At 37.4% G+C, this 10,210-nt stretch overlaps 1 long non-coding RNA gene across 1 annotated transcript; it reads left to right on the top strand.

The window, feature by feature from the left end:
* Positions 1 to 239: 239 nt before the first annotated feature.
* On the top strand, positions 240 to 8,659 carry LOC143372278 (uncharacterized). The gene is made up of 4 exons (XR_013086255.1): positions 240 to 1,921; positions 2,136 to 3,888; positions 4,732 to 6,619; positions 6,781 to 8,659. It is a non-coding gene; the product is annotated as an uncharacterized LOC143372278 (long non-coding RNA).
* Positions 8,660 to 10,210: the final 1,551 nt, after the last annotated feature.

The following is a 10,210-nucleotide window of genomic DNA, read 5'->3' as shown; positions in this document are numbered from 1 at the left end:
TCCTGTGACTATTATTAGAGAAATATAAAAGGCAATATTTATTATTTAAATATTTTTAAACTATTTTCTTTTCTGATACTGCAAGCTCCCTTTCCAAAGGCATTGATTATAAAATTGAGTTCTAGATTTGGTTAATTAGGAAAATAAGACTTTAGACAACGAATATAGAAAAGATATATTAATATCAAATTGCACGGTTTTGAAGTTCACTTAATGTTTTTTTAGTACGTCTTATAAATTCTAAATATTATATATGGAATGATTGAACTCCTGTTTTTATTGAAATCATTCAAACGAGATTTTGCAATTATTTCATTTACAGAAAAAATAGTATTCTCTATTCGCTATAACACTGAAGTAAATTACCTAAAAAATTCCGCACCCTCGTATTATTCAACCCTCGACTAGATTCAAGCGCAAGGAGTTGCATAATGGAATTCGTGGAACGTTAAACGTTTTGTAAGAATATTTCAGATTGTTACGAAAAGAAATTAATTTGCTAATTGTACGGCACCGCGTTACGAATAATATGTGACGTTTGAATACGCGGACTGTTATTGGCGATAGTCGTAAGAAAAGAAGCACAGCGGAGCTCGAAGGATTGACTTAAATTCCGATTCATTGAAGTTAGTTCGTACGTCCTTACGTTGGTAACGTTAACACTGTTATTAATTAATACCGCATAATCACACGTTTCTTTGCTTAACGCGTAGGTGATATACTTAATGCTACTTAGAACAACGGAATTCCGAAAGCAATAACGTTTATACTCGTTTACGATCGCTTAAAACGAAACGTCGTAAGAGTCTCATTAATTTATCGAATAGCTGAAAGAACCAGTAGGTTATCGATTCAACACCTTCGAGTGTCCTTCATCATATTAACGTATGTGTATCCTTTTGGACGATTATATTGCGATACAAGAACCAAAGGAATCGATCATTCTTTACAAAATTGTTTATCTGTATCGTACTATTCCCTTTGTTTTTTATTTACTGTACTATTAATCGTGTTGTGCGAAGAAACTATAGTCGGGGCAAAATTGGCTGGCTATCCAAGGTCACAGAAACATTATCCCCACCGAGCAGAGGCAGGGTGGACTTATAACGTAAGAGTGGGAGAAGTGATCTTGAACGACCGGTTTATTTTGTTCCGCCTGTAGCTTCGGTTTGTTAAGGGGACAGTCCCACGATTCGAGCTGAAAAATAGACGATATTTGGGATTTTTTTTCAAGGAAAATACAAAATGTGGTGAACCGAAACTTGGTGTGTTTATTAATACACTAATGAACATGCGACATGAATTTTTCCATCTAACTTATTCCGATAGCGCATGAGTTATTAGCAATGTTATGACGCTGCATCGAAAGTGACATTATAATCAGTGACTATGATTGAACCCCACCCAGTAATCAGAATCAAGAAAGGCAAATAGATTTTTATTCCGTATGAGTGTAACTTCAGTTTCTACTAAAATAAATTCACAAAAGCCAGAAATAACAGAATGGTGACTCTTTGAAAGCAAGCAGCGATTTTGACTGATACCGTTGCACATTCTCTTTTTATTATGAGGAAACATTTTTAATATATATAAGAAGATTTTGTTGAGGATTGAAAAGGGATATTTACTGTATGTACATGTAACAAAAGTTTCGAGTCGATTGATTAATTATTTAGTTCTTAAGATATCTTGGTCACGAGTTTAAGAAATGTCATATTTGGAAAAATTTAAGGTCTGCATATACGCTAATACTTTGAATTTTAGTGCAATATTTAAAGACTCAAATATTTAAAAAGACACAAACGAAATTCAATTTTTTGGCCTGAGACGTGTGACTACCCCGTTAAGATTGAGTTGTTTTGAGACCCAGGGATTGCTGTTACTTAAATTCTATATACTTAAAGTATTACTTAACCCAGGGGTGTCGAACTAGCGGCTCGCGAGCCGCAGTGGCTCCCTCTCCTCTTCGCCTGCTCCGTAGAGCCGTAGGAGAACGGCCCCCTCCACACCTACTCTCTCCCTGCCGGGCCTCGTGCAACGCCTGGAGAAAAATAAGTGGGGGAACCGGCTGACCGGGGCCCGACTCGCGCGGCTCTCGGAGTGGGGAAGTTCGACACTCCTGACTTAGCCGAAAGTTTAAAAGAGCTTTTTAAGTTGCTCAAAGGCAAAGAGGAAGTGGAAGTAAACATTATTTGATTTATTTTACAATGTTGAATAGTATATAGAATCTAAGTTAGCCAGCCGAATGCGATGATTGCAATGAAAACGAATGGCAGAACATAACGCCATAAATAAGAAACAAACGAATGTGCGCTCAAACGGGTAAAAATTAGATAAGTGAATGAGTAGTGGCATATTTTCCAAGAAATGAAAAATTCAGTGAATCAGTTTCATTCGAGACTTTATTCATTGCCCATTTCTTCTGTCGAATCTGGTTTCAATCTGATATTTCACGACACCCGGTTGAAAACGAAAAATAAAAGAACGTCCAATCGAGACAAAAAGTTTTATCGATTATTATTATATTTGTTCATTATTTTGCGGGACTACTTCTTTAAAGACGCGTGGAGATTAATAAAAGAAATAGCAAATAATTCCGCGGTATTATTCATTTCAATTGTTCGCCGAAATGAAGTAAAATTGATGCTTCAAATTTATTATAAATTGGACTTCGTTATTATAAGTTTATTTGTATCGATGAATGTAAACTAACTCAGCAAAAATAATAATGAATGCAAATGATACTAATTATTATTACATTCACAATTAAACGTGGTATATGTATATTTAATAGATTGCCGGTATATTTGCATGAAACACGATTTTGCTTGCCTTCATGGTTCACGAATTCTCTCGTGAATATTATGTGTAAAATCTTCTATTTCCTGTTGTCAATTAACTTTAAAATAAACGGAGAATATTGTTACAACGGAAACGTTAGTAAACGGATATCCAGAGAATTTTATTTTCCGCGAATTTAAAAATTTACTGTAATTATTGCACTGTGATTTCACGGAAAAATTGCCACACAGCTCGATTCGCTTTTCTTCTTTTGAACAAGTTGAGAAATACCTGAAGAAAGAAATGTAGACCAAAGAAATGTTCAAATTTATTTCCGACGTAAGTTCAGAATTATTCCAACGAATTTTTATCACTGTTTACCGATCAGTTTATTCCACCTGCAGCTGCAATTATTTACGAATCAATTTATTTCTGGCAACTGGGACATTTATATCTTCACCTTTCTTTCTGCAGAAATGCAGTTATTTCCAGCTAACAGGAATCGTACGAATTTTGTTCTTAACTTCACCAGCTAATTGAATAACTAACTGTCGTTAATTAAATCCTCCCGCGAAAGTGGCGCGATGACAAAGTTTTGAGAAGCAGGGCATAATCTGCGGGTTTTTTAGACGAGTAATAATTCAGGTTTTCCTGTCGTACCTTGTCGGTGTTGAAAATTTTTTGGTGGACTTTTTAATAGAGATTTACAATGTTCGTTTCTTCAAGTATTCAGACACTTAGGAGGATGCTTTGTATGAGTTCGCGAGAAATCGAGCGAACCGTTCGCAAGCAGCGAGCACGCGAGACGTAAACTATGTAAAATCGTCGAAGAAACGAGAACGAAGAGAGTAGTGCCCGAGACGATTACCAATGATTCGATCATTACTTTTAAACCCTTTTGTACGTTTATATGCAGTTAAATGACGTTTAAATAATTATGTAAATCAATGTTGTGAGATTAATCCGATTGTAACACCTACACACGAACCCCGTTAGCGGAAAGCATGCGCTTCGAATTATTATCCTTGAAATTTCGTGAGGTGATTAAACGGTCCTTTCAAAAAATCGTTCATCCTAATACGTCGTTGGCTTGTGACGAGCAAAGGTGTTTCCCCTAAGACAGAGCCGGGCAACCCACGGCCCCTGGGCCGCATGCGGCCCGTTCCCCGCCTTGCCTACTCTGCTGGGCCGCAGGAGAACGACCCCCACCATACTCTTTTAACTCCTACAGTGTGCGCCGTACCCACGGACCTGAAGGACAGTGCATAAGCTAGGCTTATGGACGCGGGGGTTGAAGCGAATGACGGAAGGGGAATCGACCTCTTCCAGCCGCTTTTTGAGCGACGACTGGTGGTGCCATCTGTGCCATACCGTGGAAAATTTCTTCTGGAAAAACATTTTTGGAGAAACAGTGTTCTTCAAAATGCAGCTCGGCATTTTCGGGGTCGATTACCACCTAAATACTAACAATTTATTTACATTTCTATACTAATTTTTAACCTTCAAATACAATACTTTTACTACTTTACTAGAAAATTTAATATTATTTACGTGATTTCGAAAGTATCTCAAATAATAAGACAATTATATAAATACACTACACGCATGCGAGTTACTTTGCAATGCTTTTACACTGTTTTGCACCGTTTTCAACCGTTTTGCATAATTACGTCACAAGGATATACCAATGATGGACGCTATTTCTAAAACTTATACTCGGCTGTAGAGGACACCACCAGTCGTCCCTCACTTCGCAGCCCCTTCCGCCTTTCGCGGTAACCCCCCGGAACTAGGCACTGTCCTTCAGGTCCATGGCCGTATCTATATATGGCCGCACTCGTAGGAGTAAAAGGAAGGGACATGGAGTGGCGGCTAATCTGCTGGTGGTGGGGGAACCGGCCCACTGGTAGTGGGGACTGTGCGGCCCGCGGCGGCAAACAAGTTGCTCAGCCCTGCCCTAGGACAACTGGATGCTTGAGTCTTAAATTTTTTCGTTCGACATACAATTTTCTCGATCACAAGTTAACAATATGAGGAATGTATTTTTATTATTAAATTTAAACAATTATCCTTGGTTGGGCAACCAATTTTCCCATACCCGAAATTGTTTCCTATTCATCGTGATATTATCTACTCCAAAACCAATTTCCAGCAAAAAAGTTTGAATCAAACTATTTTGAAATTTGTTTCGTCAGTTAAGCCTTTGTTGACACTCTGGGTGTGGGCCACCCATAAGCTGATTTTTATTGATCTTGAGGTTCTGTACTTTTTATAATACGCAGAATATCGTGGATATTCGTGGAATATCTCTGTTTTTCCAATTACCGAAATAGCCTAACTTCTATGTGCAAAATAAATGCCTTTTTCCAAAACCGACTTACAAACTATTTTTTTCTCAAAATATTACACCTGAACAACAACTCTGTAGATGTTTAGCTTCTAATATTGAAATTTGTAAAAGTTGCAATTTTTTGAAATTTTTTTCGTCCTTTCCTTACATATGGTAATCCGGATTTTTTTTACAAAAACTATGATGAAATTTCAATGAAAAAAACTATTGGAATACATTCTAGAGACCTTGAAATTGACCCATGATTTTTTTCATAACGATTGGATTCTTTAGATAAGAACTGCAGTCGTTCAAAAATGACTCTAGGTGTGAACCACCCAGTATGTCAAAGTTAATCGAAAAAAGAGGTGTGTCAACGAAGGGTTAAGGTCGTTGATCGTAAGCATGATACGAGATTTTATAAGTAATCAGTGGTAAGATTAAATGGAATTTGTTTCATTTTCATTTGTATAGAAGCCGCAAATTATAATTAAATTATGCATACTGAATACCTAAATAACTTACGTTTTGCTGGATTTTGGTCGCGATATTTCATATTTGCCCACAATCTGCTTGTTTCCATGTTTTCCACGAAACCATATTCTACTACAAGATCGCTGGAATTACTTTTGTATGTGGTTTTCGAGGCAACATTGACCTAGCAAAATGCCATTGAGGCCTGAATACAGTATTGTCTCGTTAGCGGCTCGCTGGTCGGGACCGGCGTTGAGCCCTTATCGTGAACGGAGCCCTAATTCCGAGTGTTCGTTTCTCGCTTCTTTCTGGCCGAAGGGGGGAGCGAGATGGAACACTGCGTGCGCGGCGAGCGTGCGCGATGGTCGCGAGCGCTTACCGTGAGTCGGGCCTGCGTCAAGATTTTGCGAAGACGGAGCGAGAAAAAACATCAACACGTCGTCTGTCTCGTACCGTCCTCGCTCGCTTTCAGTGCCTCTCGCTCGGTCTCCTTCTATCTCGCTCTCGCCTTCGCCGGACAAGAATGGGACAGAAGTGGTGGGGATAGCGAAAAGTCCATATCGTGTACACCAAACCGAGCCCATAACGAAACAATACTGTAACTAGTAAACTTGAAGAATAATTGAAGTTCTAAAAGTTCCTAAAAACAACGTTGTATGTTACATTACTGTTAGAAAAACATAACGTTCATTCAATCTCTGCAAGCCCCCTCCCACTAATCACCTTTTCTTTCAGAGAATTTCGTGGCCGCGCGCAATGCGGTCATTAGAATCAGTGCTATTTGGCGTGGAAAATGTTGTTGTACGGAGCACAGCGGCTGTGGATTAAATTTCCCTTTACGAATTGTGGATATGTACACGCGAGAGTAGAGGCAGTGTTTCGTTACGCACTCTCAATTCTTTCCAGAGCATTGGGATGTACTTAAATTTCGAACTGCAACAAAAGCTTTTTATTTTTCAAAGTAACACTCGTTGACGGAGTCAGAATCAATACATCACTGAAAGAGAGTCGAGGGATATAGAACTATCGCAGCACGTGAGTCCTCTACGTATCTAATCATCAAAAAATCGGAGTCGATATTTTTTATAAGACGTACGTTGCGAAGGAACATTTTCCTTATGCAAAAATTTATTGAATCTTTAAACTGTAATTCCAAAAACATATTGTAATTCGTTTTCTGTCCGTTTTGTTACAAGGCGTCCATTGAGGCATCCACAACGAGACAGGGGACATCAACGAGACATCATCATCATCAACGTTAAGATATATGGAATTTGTCTAGTTCACCTGCTTTTTTATTCCTCTGGTCTTCCAATCTTGTAAGGTGAAAGGTTCAAAGCTGCACGGATAGCTGGCTGTATTCTGTAGAATTTGGCGATAGTAATGGTCGCGAGGCGGCGGCGTACGCGTGAGTAATAGCGTTCTTTTGTATCCAGTGTGGTAAAAGTATTGTTCTATAGTATACTACATTATTCTTACAAAAAAATGAAATGACTATCGCCGATTTTTATGTAACTTATGTATGAAGTTATTTTTACAGGAAATATTCAGCATGGATCCTTCTTATCTGCCGACATCCATACGTAGAGGGTGAAGACACCCCTCAAAATGCAGGATGGAGACCATATTTAGCCCAATATCTCGGAAACTATTGAGTGTGGGAAAAAAATTAAATATGGAAGTTACCTACGTGTTTTGCGATGACAACATTAGTTATGTGAACTCTTTTTCGAGAAAATCATTTGTTTAAACGATATATTCGAAATTAAGTAGTGTTCTCGTCAATTGGTTTTTAACAAAAAATTCATCCAACTTCAATTCCATTTTCATTACCGACAGTTTATGAGTATTTTACCTAATCTATGACTTAAGGGGGTAGGTTACCCTCGACAGCCCAAAATCAGGCCATTCTTCAAACGCACATTCTCAAGTAATAAATGAATATAGAGATAATTTTTGTTTTAATTTTTAAGCGTCATTTCGTTGACTTTAACGCGCAAAAAGAAAATTTTAAATATATTTATAGGGGAAAAAGTTATAAATATAAATGTGAGAGCGTGTACGCGATGCACCGTTTGATGGTGAACACGATTCCGGACAGGTGAATTACCTAAAACACAAAGTAAAGGCATTTTTATAATCTGTAGGACAGTATTCATCTTGTACAGGAAGCAAAATTTTGTTAAACAAATTAATACAATTTTTATGATGATGTTTCTGATTTTTCCTTTTTTGTAGGAAAAATATTTTTCATCTTTTTTTTAAGAATTTATCTTGAAAATGTGCTCCCAATACATGGAGGGGAATAGTTTCCTGGAAGCCCCTGTAAATTTTCATTCAAATCATTCGAGCGGTTTTCGAGATTTTATGTTCACCGTTTTGGAAAACGTAGTTTCTGGGAAATCGCGTAAAGTTGGACATCGTTATCCGATCTCATGTGCAGGCTCGTGCATTCTTTACTGTAATTCCTTCATTTTTTAGAATTTCGGGGCTCGGTTGCGCGTAAAATACGTAGAAAAGATGTCGCTAGCGGAATATGCCAACATCCTAGAAACCAATTTTCGAAAATTTTGAGGATAACCTACCCCCTTAAGAATCTTTTCGAGTTTTATGTTTCAGAAAAACCTGAGCCGGGAAATCATCTGCACCACGAACATACCTCTTTTTTATGTGTCATATTGATTATTGACGCTATAAAAAACAATCACAACAAATTTAAAAAGAAATTTTAATCATTTAATATACTACTTATTTCGTAAGTAATACCAGATGCTAAAATTGATTTTCTGTATGTTACATGTGGAGCTCATGCATCATTCTGTGGGCAACTTATTATTCAACTGGACCAACTAATGGAAGCCTCAACAATGAACACAAGAAAATAATTGTTTTATATAGTCAACAAAGCAGAACCATACATTTTAGACTTACTAATTATACAATATTATGTCAGAATTCATTTCTGCATGCTTATTTCTACCACTTTACTGTAATACTGGCAGTGGCGTATTTAGTGCAAACAGTGCCTAGGGCAAGCGTAGAATTTACGCCTCCCCCCTCCCCCCACCCATCATGCATATCATTCCAATTCCTTTTTTTCTGTTCTACTTCGTCGTTAAAAGTGTTCATCGCACAAAATATTTTATATAGAATTTAGATAATCCTTTTAAAGAAAGTGGAGCTGAAGGGCGGAAAAGCCGAAAGTTCGAGGCAAATGAAGCCGAAAAGTGCAGCCAGTTTTTTGCGATGGTTCTCTAAAGAGGCATGCGAAGCACACGAATAACAAACGTAAACTACTAATATTAACCATCCAAATAAATTTATTCAAGAAACACTATTTCTTTCGTTTTTTTTTGCGCCTCCCCGCCATTGGTGCCCAGGGCACGAGCCCCACTTGCCCCACCCTAGATACGCCCCTGTATTCAGTATTATACTGCAAACATACTTCAAGTGTTGTATACCAACGCCACTCAAATTTCTTTTTCTCTAGTTTAGTTATTCGTTTACTTCTACAGATAGCAATAGCAAATATCCTAAATTCCTTTTCCTCTGATTTCATCCGCGTCCCTTATTACTCATCCATGAACCTTGATCTCTATGCCTGATTCCTTTCAACCCCCACTTTCTGAATTACCGAAACCACCTATTTATGACACGCAATATCTCTTTCGACAGACTCTTAGTCCGAACAGTCTTCACATCATAGTCTAGCTCTAAAATCTATTAAGCTGTATTTCGTCTAAGTTTCCGTAAATTGTATTGATATATTATTATATAAAATAAATGGAAATATTATAATTACGGAATACAACGCAAGCACCAACATATTGTAAGAGGTGGAAAAAACTTAAAAAAATTACATTACAATTGTGAAACACCTTTTAAGCATTCCTATCCAAATATCAACCCTGTCATTTGCAAAATATCTATTACACTTCGAAAATTTTGTGGTGAAACAGTTGAATCTTTGTATATTCTTAATAAAGAAGGTGAAATAAAAAGAATTTGCAATAGCTAGAAGTTAAGCCTGACTACCATGAAAATGTGTGCCGTTTAATGCAAAAGTGGCGTGTGTGAATTTTTTGTCCATTTGTTTTAACACCGCATAGCGCTAGCTAACACTCGAACCTTCGTTCCATTCTGTGCAGAAGTGGTACAAGTCTAGCCAGCGCCGGCGGAAGGTACGGGCGACCGCCCGGGGCGCCAATTCGCGAGGGCGCTTCAATAAAAAAATAGTTGCTTAATTTAGTTATTTTTCTGTTTTATTTTTTTAGTATTTCTGGTATTATTCAAATAAAAAACTATGAATTACGAAAGCAACCATGACAGCTTATATTATACGTCGTTTTTTGAAAGAATATTAGCTACAGTAAATTGTCGTTCTAAGATCACCAGATTCAGTTCGTTGTACATAATATTTCTCAGAGTCCACGACGCCTCCGTTGTCCTTTGTTTTTTAAGAAACACGCTTTTGTATAATATACAACGTTACTCGTGGACTCTGAGAAATATTATATCCTTTCATATATTTATACGTATTCGCAGTTTTAAGTTCTAAATATAAATGTCTATTGCAATTTAACTATAAGTTTTGATTTGTAACATTAAAAGTTTCAAATCAAAGGA

This window comes from Andrena cerasifolii, chromosome 8 (genome assembly GCF_050908995.1).
Source record: "Andrena cerasifolii isolate SP2316 chromosome 8, iyAndCera1_principal, whole genome shotgun sequence".
NCBI classification, from domain to species: domain Eukaryota; kingdom Metazoa; phylum Arthropoda; class Insecta; order Hymenoptera; family Andrenidae; genus Andrena; species Andrena cerasifolii.
The sequence above is the reverse complement of the archived record's forward strand: the minus strand, read 5'-3'. Positions and strand labels throughout refer to the sequence as shown.